The sequence below is a fragment of the Anomaloglossus baeobatrachus genome, chromosome 7 (assembly GCF_048569485.1).
Source record: "Anomaloglossus baeobatrachus isolate aAnoBae1 chromosome 7, aAnoBae1.hap1, whole genome shotgun sequence".
NCBI classification, from domain to species: Eukaryota; Metazoa; Chordata; class Amphibia; order Anura; family Aromobatidae; genus Anomaloglossus; species Anomaloglossus baeobatrachus.
This window is the reverse complement of record NC_134359.1, coordinates 37127028-37139430: the sequence shown is the minus strand read 5'-3', so window position 1 is coordinate 37139430 and position 12403 is coordinate 37127028.

Sequence of the window (12403 nt, the reverse complement as noted above, 5' to 3'; positions counted from 1 at the left end):
CCATCCGATGATCACTGAATCCTCCCGGTGACCAACACTGCCAGCAGAGAAGCAGGACCTATCGTGACGTCAAAATAGCCATGTGACCAGTCACGTGGCTATTATCTCATTGGCTACAGACTGGTCACATGACTATGACACGTCATGTAGGACCTGCGAGTGCATCTCTCCGGTACACGGTGCACATTTGTGTATCGCCGTGTACCGGCGATATGCTCTAGCACACGGTCGACTCCCCGTTCCGTTAGGGACCGGCTGACACAGCCGGTCATTAACGGAGATCACCGTTGCCATAGCAACGCAGTTAGTGGTGACGTCACCGCTAACCGCGGCTCCGTGAGCACCGTTGCTATGGTAACGCGTCTGTCAGCGTTACCGCTGTTACCGCTAGAAGCACGGATCACTCACGGAGTGAAGGCTGCACACTGCTTCCCGATTGTAGTGAGGATTGTAGTGAGGATGAGGTTCCCCAGCCCATCAAGTAATGGGCTGGGGCACCTCATCCTCACTACAATCCTCACTACAATCCTGAAGTGCAGTTTCTTCAAATTCATTTAAAGGCACTTGGAACGCTGAAATTGCTGCTTATAATTTAAGCCTCTATTAAAAACCTCTTATCAGCGCTGGTTTATTGGGGATTTATTGGGCTGACAGGGGGTAATAAAGATGGAGTCTCTAATGTGTCTGTGTATTTATTTCTATTAAAGTATTTTTTCTCTGTGTGGTGTCTTTTTTTTAACCCTTTATTGGAGATTCTTAATGGCCGGGTCAAACGTGCCTGACATTAAGAATCTCTGGCTTAATACTGGCTAGTAAAACAAAGCCAGTATTAACTCATGATTACCCAACAAGTCACCCGGCTCCAGGGCTGTTGGAAGAGTTGGATACAGCGCCAGATGATGGCGCTTCTATGAGAGCGCCATTTTCTGGGGCGGCTGCGGACTGAAATTCGCAGCAGAGGCGCCCAGAAACCTCGGGCTAACCTGTGCTGCAGATTCCAATCCCCAGCTGCCTAGTTGTACCCGGCTGGACACAAAAATGGGGCGAAGCCCACGTCATTTGTTTTTTAATTATTTCATGAAATAAGTGAAATAATTAAAAAAAAAAGGGCTTCCCTATATTTTTGGTTCCCAGCCGGGTACAAATAGGCAACTGGGGGTTGGGGGCAGCCCGTGGCTGCATGCTGTACCTGGCTAGCATACAAAAATATGGCGAAGCCCACGTCATTTTTTTGGTGGACAAAAAACTTCTGCATACAGTCCTGGATGGAGTATGCTGAGCCTTGTAGTTCTGCAGCTGCTGTCTGCTCTTCTCCATACAGACACACAGCAGCTGCAGAACTACAAGGCTCAGCATACTCAGCATACTCCATCCAGGACTGTATGCAGAAGTTTTTTGCTGAAAAAATGATGTGGGCTTCGCCATATTTTTGTATGCTAGCCAGGTACAGCAGGCAGGTACGGCTGCCCCCAACCCCCAGTTGCCTATTTGTACCCGGCTGGGAACCAAAAATAAAGGGAAGCCCTTTTTTTATTATTTCATGAATTTCATGAAATAATTAGAAAACAAATGACGTAGGCTTCGCTCCATTTTTGTGTCCAGCCAGGTACATCTAGGCAGCTGGGGATTGGAATACGCAGCACAGGTTGACCTGAGCTTTCTGGGCCCCACTGCTGCGAATTGCAGTCTACAGCCGCCTCAGAAAATGGCACTTTCATAGAAGCGCCATCTTCTGGCGCTGTATCCAACTCTTCCAGCACCTGCCTGCTATACCTGGCTAGCATACAAAAATATGGCGAAGCTCACGTCCTTTTTTTGTAGTTTTTTGGCAAAAAAATAAAAAAATGCTTCCCTGGATTTTCCATTGCCAGTGAAGGTAACACCAAGCAGTGGGGGTTAGCAGCCAGTAGCTGCTTGGATTACCCTTAGCTAGCAATACAAAAAATGCAGCGGGAGCCCATATATATTTTTTTTAATTATTTATTTAAATAACTAAAAACAAAATGGGCTTCCCTGTATTTTGATTGTTGGACATCACAGTGCTGTAAAAATAAATCTTTAAAAAAAATGACATAGCGCTCCGCGGTATTTTTGATTCTCAGCGCAGATAAAGCAGGCAGCTATGGGTTGCCACCCCCATCTGCCTGTCGTTACCTTGGTTGGCAATCAAAATACAGGGAAGCCCATTAATTTTTTCTATTTAAAAAATAGTTAAAAAAAAATGACGTTGGGTCCCGCCATTTTTGATAGCCAGCTAGGGTAAAGCAGACGTCTGTAGCCTGAAAACCACAGCTGGCAGCTTTACCGTGGTTGGGGATCCAATGTGGAGGTCCCCCCAGGCTCTTTTTTTATAATTATTTTATAAATATTAATAATTACACAAAGAAAGTAGGGTCCCCTCCAAATTGGATCACCAGCCAAGGTAAAGCGGACAGCTGTGGTCTGGTATTCTCAGGGTGGGAAGGTCCATAGTTATTGGGCCTTCACAGCCTAAAAATAGCAGGCCGCAGGCACCCCAGACGTGGCGCATCCAGTAGATGCGCCAATCCTGGCGCTTCACCCCAGCTCATCCCGTGCCCTGGTGCAGTGGCAAATGGGGTAATAAATCGGGTTGATACTAGCTGTAAAGTCACCTGAGATCAAGCCCAGCAGTTTGTGATGTCATGGCGTCTATTAGATACCCAACATCATAAACTGTCAGTACTAACAAAAACAAAAAATCGACAAAAGAAATTTATTTGAAAAAACAGTCCCCAAAACATTTCCTCTTTCACCAATTTATTGTAAGAAAAAAAATAAAGGGGTCCCACGACGACTCTGGACCGTCTAGAATATGGGGGGGAGACACTCAGGGAACGTATCCCCCATTTTCTAGGAGTGCGGACCCTTCATGTGAGGAGTGTGGGTGCAATGAATCTGCACTCACTCTCCCCGGGTCCACAGCAGCAGAGTCCATGTCGTAATGGTTGCTACCAAAGCTGCAATGCCCTGCTCATGAGGTAAGGGCATGCCTAATCAGGAGAACTACTGTAGAGGAAGCTCTGCTCACTGGTATATAGGTGCTCAGAGGTAATAATAGATAAAATTAGTGAGTAACCTCGGCACTCTAAATCTCCCAGACTAAGTCAGTAAGTCACAACGGATAGTAATGCAAAATCACTCTTTATTGGTCCGTATTAAGAAAAAAAAAATTTTCATAAGCATATATGTTTTTGTCCAAAACAAGTTACAAATGACGTTTCGGCCTGAGCCTTCGTCAGATTGGACTTATCTGCATGTAATCATGAAAAATGACAATAATCAGTATCACATAAGAGTGAGAGAACAATAACATAAACTCGAACAATGTAGAGCTACAATTGGGATGCAGCAAAAAAATTGCAACACAGCAAGAAATGAAACACATGATACAAATGTCATAATACAGTACAAGGACAATATAGTAATGACAAATATGGGGTCAGAGTAGGCTTAGACAGCTCTGGTACGAAAGAGATGTCAATCATAAAGTAACATGTGCAGTAGGTGTAGAGCTACACTATGCATGGCAGAGCTAATGGGTAGACCGACCATAGAAAAAGAACGGAGAAAAAGTGGAGAAAAAGTGGAGAAAAAGTGGAGAAAAAAGTGGAGAAAAAGTGGAGAAAAAATGTAGAAAAAGTGGAGAAAAAGTGGAGAAAAAGTAGAGAAAAAAGTGGAGAAAAAGTGGAGAAAAAGTGGAGAAAAAGTGGAGAAAAAAGTGGAGAAAAAATGGAGAAAAAGTGGAGAAAAAGTGGAGAAAAAAGTGGAGAAAAAAGTGGAGAAAAAGTGGAGAAAAAGTGGAGAAAAAGTGGAGAAAAAAGTGGAGAAAAAGTGGAGAAAAAGTGGAGAAAAAGTGGAGAAAAAAGTGGAGAAAAAAGTGGAGAAAAAGTGGAGAAAAAATGGAGAAAAAGTGGAGAAAAAAGTGGAGAAAAAGTGGAGAAAAAGTGGAGAAAAAGTGGAGAAAAAATGGAGAAAAAATGGAGACAAAGTGGAGAAAAAGTGGAGAAAAAGTGGAGGAAAAAGTGGAGAAAAAAGTGGGGAAAAAGTGGAGAAAAAGTGGAGAAAAAGTGGAGAAAAAGTGGAGAAAAAATGGAGAAAAAATGGAGAAAAAGTGGAGAAAAAGTGGAGAAAAAGTGGAGAAAAAGTGGAGAAAAAAGTGGAGAAAAAGTGGAGAAAAAGTGGAGAAAAAGTGGAGAAAAAATGTAGAAAAAGTGGAGAAAAAGTGGAGAAAAAGTGGAGAAAAAATGGAGAAGAAGTGGAGAAAAAGTGGAGAAAAAGTGGAGAAAAAGTGGAGAAAAAAGTGGAGAAAAAGTGGAGAAAAAATGGAGAAAAAGTGGAGAAAAAGTGGAGAAAAAGTGGAGAAAAAATGGAGAAAAAGTGGAGAAAAAGTGGAGAAAAAGTGGAGAAAAAGTGGAGAAAAAGTGGAGAAAAAAGTAGAGAAAAAGTGGAGAAAAAGTGGAGAAAAAATGTAGAAAAAGTGGAGAAAAAGTGGAGAAAAAATGGAGAAGAAGTGGAGAAAAAGTGGAGAAAAAGTGGAGAAAAAGTGGAGAAAAAGTGGAGAAAAAGTGGAGAAAAAGTGGAGAAAAAAGTGGAGAAAAAGTGGAGAAAAAGTGGAGAAAAAATGGAGAAAAAGTGGAGAAAAAGTGGAGAAAAAGTGGAGAAAAAATGGAGAAAAAGTGGAGAAAAAGTGGAGAAAAAGTGGAGAAAAAATGTAGAAAAAGTGGAGAAAAAGTGGAGAAAAAGTGGAGAAAAAATGGAGAAAAAGTAGAGAAAAAGTGGAGAAAAAGTGGAGAAAAAGTGGAGAAAAAGTGGAGAAAAAAGTGGAGAAAAAGTGGAGAAAAAGTGGAGAAAAAGTGGAGAAAAAATTGAGAAAAAGTGGAGAAAGAGTGGAGAAAAAAGTGGAGAAAAAGTGGAGAAAAAAATGGAGAAAAAGTGGAGAAAAAGTGGAGAAAAAGTGGAGAAAAAAGTGGAGAAAAAGTGGAGAAAAAATGGAGAAAAAGTGGAGAAAAAGTGGAGAAAAAGTGGAGATAAAATGGAGAAAAAGTGGAGAAAAAATGGAGAAAAAATGGAGAAAAAGTGGAGAAAAAGTGGAGAAAAAGTGGAGAAGTGGAGAAGTGTTTGTTCATGCCAGATGGGAGATAAATAATTTTTTACCGGCGCTGTCATTTACTGTAACGTGATCATCGGTGTACGGTGTATACCTGTGATCACGTGAGCGGGGACCGGAAAAACCGTCCTGAATCATGATCTCCAGGGTCTCAGCTAGCCCTGAAACCACGGAGATTTTCTGACGCCGGGGGGCGTTATTCACTTATTTCTGCCTGCTGTTTATAAACGGCAGATCAGAATAAGGCTACATTAACATGACCGATCAATTTTTGTGGTCTGCAAAAAACAGTCCGTTTTTTTTCACGGGTGCATCCGTGTGGCATCCGTTTCCGTTCCGTAGACGGTCCGTATGTAATCTGTTTGTCATCCGTGTGCCTTCCGTTTTTTTTGTGTACTGCAAAAAAACTGAATGAGGGTAAATGCATAAATTTACCCAGGATCCATAGCTTCATCCTACATGAGGCGGTCACTCCAGTGCCATTTTCTACTGCTTTTCACAGCGTAGAGCGCTCTGGTGATTTTCTTGTGCTTGTACACTTCATATCAGTCTTTTCTGTCATTATAATGGCAGAAAGACACATAATGTCCCACTCTCCTGCATTTTGTAATTTTGCACCCTTTGGTGCCTTTCATGTGGCACTAAGGGGTGCTTAGCTTTGTATTTAGCCAAAATAAGGAAAAAAAAAAAATGACGTAGGGTTCCCCCTATTTTTGTAGCCAGCTAGGGTAAAGCAGACGGCTGCAGCCTGCAGACCACAGCTGGCAGCCTCACCTTGGCTGGTAATCCAAAACTGAGGGCACCCCATGCTGTTATTTTAAATTAAATAAATAATTTAAAAAAAAAAAACACGTAGGGGTCCCCCCAAAATTGGATCACCAGCCAAGGTAAAGCAGACAGCTGGGGTCTGATATTCTCAGACTAAGGAGGTCCATGGTTATTGGACTCTCCCCAGCCTAAAAATAGCAGGCCGCAGCATCCATTAGATGCGCCAATCCTGGTGCTTCGCCCCAGCTCATCCCGCGCCCTGGTGCGGTGGCAAACGGGGTAATATATGGGGTTAATACCAGATGTGTAATGTCACCTGGCATCAAGCCCTGGGGTTGGTGAGGTCAGGCGTCTATCAGATACCCGACATCACCAACCCAGTCAGTAATAAAAAAAAATAGACGACAAACACATTTTTATTTGAAAAAACACTCCCCAAAACATTCCCTCTTTAACCAATTTATTAGAAAGAAAAACAAATCCAGGTCTGGTGTAATCCAAGGGGTTGCCATGACGATCCACACTGTCCCAGTCAATGAAGAGCAGGATGTTCCCCATTGGCTGGGAGAGCAGTGCAGTGACCTGAGCTAACATCAATGGGTCAGCCCAGGTCACTGCAGGGCATGACAAGTGCTGCTGTCAGCGAGGTACATTACCTGCGCTGATCTCCAGCACACTGACAGCACCTGTCACTGAGTTCAATGACCGGCGCCTTCACACCAAGTATCGCGAGAGGCCCGTGACGTCACCGCTAGTCAGTCTCGGGTCGGAAGCGAGAGAAGGTGATGTGACAAGCGGCGGCCATGGAGGACAGTGACAGCGCTGAGGTCGGGATGGCGGGACTTCATCACCGCAGGTAAGCCGAGCGGGACCATGTGTGTGTGTGTGTGTGTGTGTGTGTGTGTGTGTGTGTGTGTGTGTATGTGTACATGCCGCGGGCAGGAGGGGGCGGAGCGAGCTGAGCGGGGAAGTGCTGGCTTCCTGCACGTAACTAGGATAAACATCGGGTTACTAACCAAAGCGCTTTGGTTGGATACCCGATGTTTATCTTGGTTACCAGCTTCTGGCAGGCTGCCAGCGATGGCTCCTGCACACTGTAGCTGTAAAAAGCCCTGCTTTTTGCTGCTAGAACCGTTCTCGAATGTATCTAGAACTATCGAGCTTTTGCAAAAAGCTCGAGTTCTAGTTCGATCTCGAACAGCCCCCAAAATCACTCGAGCCTAGAACTGGAGAACCTCGAACCGCGAACCGCGCTCAACTCTAATCAGAAACCCGTTTTGTGGGGGTTTGGATGGAAGCCCTAACGGGACCACTGAAAGGAGATCGGAACGCAGTGTCAAAGAGGCCTTATTTAGAAGCAAAGTGGCCCACGTACTGTTCTTTCACTGGAGTTCTCTGCTGTCTACGTCCATCCCAGGGTCCTACAAATTCCTTCACATGTCTATAAGCTAAATTGAGGTTTATGAAGTATTGCTTCTAGGGGAAATATTCTGCCTTATGGAGGCACTGTTCACTTCAGGTGCCACTACATGGGCTTCATCCTTTCTGCAGCGCGATGTGCACAGACCTGGTAATTTCGCAGGATTTTGATTACCTAGTGCTTAACCACACAATCTTTTCCTAGTCTGTTAAGAAAGAAAGCAGCATGAAAGTGTGGAGCCCCTTTAATCAATAGGAGCGGATCGTATTGTGAGGATATGAAGAGCTCAGAGCCGGCTATTATTATGGAAATTAAAGACGTAGATTATCACATTCCTGCAAAGCTGAGAGGGTTTTGCTAGTACGCAATTATGGAAACTTGAAAGAAACATATTTCCTTTAATGTCCCAGCGATGTTTTAAAAGGCAACCAAATGGCTCTGTAAATCCAACCAATAGCAAAATATATAATTGATGAAACAAATGAAATATATTCCGTTTATCTTTTGGCATATATTTACGGTGAGAGCACCAAAGGCTAATTCTATTTTGACATATTTCTTGGTGAGAATCACAAGGATGAGAATTTTTCAACTGTATTCATGTATGTTACTGGAATATTGTGAAATATGCTATCACTTCAACTGCGAGTTAAGTAAAAGTGATTCCGGCAGCTAAATAGGAAAGGGTTCTTTACAGTTAGAGCAGTCAGACTGTGGAATACCATACCTCATGAGGTACGTGATGTAACTGTGGAATAAAAGCGCAAAAAATAGGGTCTTACCCGGTATAGGGTTTTTGTCTAGTGCTGAAAACGCACTCACCTGGTGGGGTTGTGCCAGTCACAACTCTTTTCTGCACAAGTAACGGTGGTGGTCAGCAGCGGCCCCGAAAGTTAATAGTATCTTGAACAGGGAGAGGAATACGGGTGTATGCCGCACTTAAACCACAGAATCCAGAAGATTTTAAATAAATCCCTTTATTTTCATATGTCTACGCGTTTCAGAGATATAACCATCTCCTTCTTCAGGACAAGGGAAATCATACATCGGTATCAGCCATGCAAGGCTTATATATAGAAGTTCACATCTGACACATATGCATTTAACGCATCATCAGCTCCCGTGACTCATGGCTATGACTCAGTGCCACGTGGAGTAGTGAAACAGTGGATAAAGTTGCAAGGAAAAAAAGGAGAAAAAAAGGGGAATAGATGTTTACATATGTGATATCATTCCGGCAGCTAAATAGGAAAGGCTTCTTTACAGTTAGAGCAGTCAGACTGTGGAATGCCGTACCACAAGAGGTAGTAATGGCGGACACTATAACAGCTTTTAAAAAAGGGCTGGATGATTTCATCAGTACATAACATTGTTGGTTATAAATGACTTAATGACAAAATGTATAATTGGTTGAGGAAGGTTGAACTAGATGTGAGCCTGGTAACCACGACAAGGTGATCTCATACTGGGACCCTAACTTGAAATGCCTCTATCTGGGTTAAATACCTACACGTCTGGGCAGAAAGGATCCTTAATGCCCAGATATGTACGTTTTTAACCCAGATAGAGGCATTTCAATTTAGGGTCCCAGTATATATATATATATATATATATATATACTAGAAGGTGGCCCGATTCTACGCATCGGGTATTCTAGAATTTACGTATTGTGTAGTTCATGTATGATTTTTGTTATATATATATATAGATGTTGTTGTGTGTAGTTACCAAGTGTTTGTGTAGGGCGCTGTGCATGTTCTGGGTGTTGTCTGGGTGTGGCGGGGGGTGAGAGCGGTATTGTTTGTGTGTTGCGTTGTGTGTGTTGCATGTGTTGCGTTGTTTGTGGAGCGCTGTGTGTCTGTAGCATTGTGTGTGTGTTGCGTGGTTTGTGTGTGTTTTGGGGGAGGTATGTTTTGTGCAGTGTGTGTGTTGCGCGGTATGTGCGTATATTTATGTATGCCGCGGTGTTTGTGTGTTGGGTGTTATGTGTGTGCAGCGTTGTCTGTGTGTGTGGGTGTCTGTGTAGGGCGGTGTTTGTGTTTCCCAGTGTGTGTGTGTTGTGCAGTGCGCGTGTGTGTTGGGGGGAGGTGTGCACCTCCTATCGTGCTCCATCCCCCATGCTGCGCACCCCCCATCGTGCTCCATCCCCCATGCTGCGCACCCCCCATCGTGCTCCATCCCCTAAGCTGCGCACCCCCCATCGCCATGCTGCGCACTCCCAAACGTGCTCCATCCGCCATGCTGCGCACTCCCAAACGTGGTCCATCCGTCATGCTGCGCACTCCCAAACGTGCTCCATCCGCCATGCTGCGCACTCCCAAATGTGGTCCATCTCCCATGCTGCACACTCATAAACGTGCTCCATCCGACATGCTGCGCACTCCCAAACGTGCTCCATCCGCCATGCTGCGCACTCCCAAACGTGCTCCATCCGCCATGCTGCGCACTCCCAAACGTGCTCCATCCGCCATGCTGCGCACTCCCAAACGTGCTCCATCTGACATGCTGCGCACTCCCAAACGTGCTCCATCCGACATGCTGCGCACTCCCAAACGTGCTCCATCCGACATGCTGCGCACTCCCAAACGTGGTCCATCCGCCATGCTGCGCACTCCCAAACGAGCTCCATCCGCCATGCTGTGCACTCCCCATCGTGCTCCATCCCCCATGCTGCGCACTCCCCATCGTGCTCCATCCCCCATGCTGCGCACCCCCCATAGTGCTCCATCCCCCATGCTGGCCGCAGCATCAGCCTCTGTGCCCGCAGCATCAGCCTCTGTGCCCGCAGCATCAGCCTCTCTGCCCGCAGCATCAGCCTCTGTGCCCGCAGCATCAGCCTCTGTGCCCGCAGCATCAGCCTCTGTGCCCCCAGCATCAGCCTCTCTGCCCGCAGCATCAGCTTCTGTGCCCGCAGCATCAGCCTCTCTGCCCGCAGCATCAGCCTCTCTGCCTGCAGCATCAGCTTCTGTGCCCGCAGCATCAGCCTCTCTGCCCGCAGCATCAGCCTCTGTGCCATCAGCATCAGCATCTGTGCCCGCAGCATCAGCCTCTCTGCCCGCAGCATCAGCCTCTCTGCCCGCAGCATCAGCCTCTCTGCCCGCAGCATCAGCCTCTGTGCCCGCAGCATCAGCCTCTCTTCCCGCAGCATCAGCTTCTGTGCCCGCAGCATCAGCCTCTCTGCCCGCAGCATCAGCCTCTCTGCCCGCAGCATCAGCCTCTCTGCCCGCAGCATCAGCCTCTGTGCCCGCAGCATCAGCCTCTCTGGCCGCAGCATCAGCCTCTCTGCCCGCAGCATCAGCCTCTCTGCCCGCAGCATCAGCCTCTGTGCCCGCAGCATCAGCCTCTCTGGCCGCAGCATCAGCCTCTCTGGCCGCAGCATCAGCCTCTATGCCCGCAGCATCAGCCTTTTCTGTCCCCAGCATCAGCCTCTCTCCTCCCAGCCTACCCCAGCCTCAGCCTCCCCCAACATCAGCCTCTCTTCTCTCAGCCTCCCCCCTCCCAGCCTTCCCCAGGACCAGCCTCTCTCCTCCCAGCCTCCTCCAGCACGCCGTGCTCCTCTGCCGACACTCACAGATCCGATCGTATACACTCACACACACACCCACCCACCCGATCGCATACACTCACACCCAACCGATCGCATACACTCACACCCACCCGATCGCATACACTCACGCACACACACATTGACGATATTACACATACGCGCTCATACTCACAACATCCGGAGATACCACATGCTTCTGGCCATGTGATCCTCCGGCAGGTCCTGGAAGGTCACAGCACAGTATCGCCGCCGAGAAGCAAGCGATATCCCAGGATGTTGTGAGTGTGTGGATGTGATGTGTGTGTGAGGTGTGTGTGAGAGTGAGTGTGATCTGATGTGGGTGTGTGTACTCACCTGGGGCTCCGTGTCAGTTGGGGGAATGCGTGCGGGGGGCGGGGCCAGAGCGAGCGTGCATTGCGTGAGGGGGGCGGGGCCTGCAGAGAGCCGGGGCGAGAGGCCAATCCGTGTGGGGGGGCGGGGCCATGGCGAGCCCAGCGGCCAATCAGCTTTGTGTCACCGTAAGGACACAATTTTGGAGCATGACAGACAGACAGACAGAATAAGGCAATTATATATATATATATATATATATATATATATATATATATATATATATATATTTATATATATAAAAGAGATCACCTTGTCGTGGTTACCGGGCTCAAATGCATTAACCAATACATAAGCTATCTCTTTTTTTAAATATTCCTATAGCAGCAATGTGATACCAGAGTTCGGATTTTAGTGTGTAGCTGTATGTATTGTTGTAGTTATAATGTGCTTTCAGCTGGCACCTGGTCACACCTGTTAGATGTCCGGGTCAGTCTTTTTGATATATTTGGTCTTGTAGATTGTCATGGATTTTCTGTGCCCAACTCGGCATAGAAAAAATCTGAAGCATTACTGTTCTGTGTGGACATCTTCTCTCAGCAGAATCTCAGACAAGTTTAGCAATACCTTTACATGGCAAGTCCATTATGCCATTACTGAGAAATCTGTGTTTGATATAATATGCAAATGAGGCTGAAGGACTATGGTAGATCTGAAGAGTCTGTCCCTTCAGCTCTATTTCCTGCTCAACGCAACCTCCTATGATCAGGCAGACAACCCTTTCAAATAAGGAAATCATAGCAGCTTATAGTCACGAATAATGAAATGCTGCCATTGGAGTTAATAATTAATATAATAAATCTATATAAAGTAAGCTATGAGGATCTAAAAAACTAACCACACACATTGGGGAAATTTAGTGGAACATGTACCCGAAATTCAGTAGTTTCTTAGAAACAAAAGTAGCCAAAAGCCTTAAAAAAGTATCTAAAATACACTATATAAAACATATGTAATAGATAAAAGTATCCCCCAAAAATGTAAGTTAGCCCATATCTTTCGGATAAGGGATCACTTTCTAGTCGGGCTTTTGAACCCCAACAACAGGGCTTTGTGGTCCTGTCCTGAATTGAGTGGTTGAGCATGTAAAGCCTCTACTCTATTCATTGTCTATGAGACTGTCAAAAAAAGCCGAGCACTGAACTTGGCA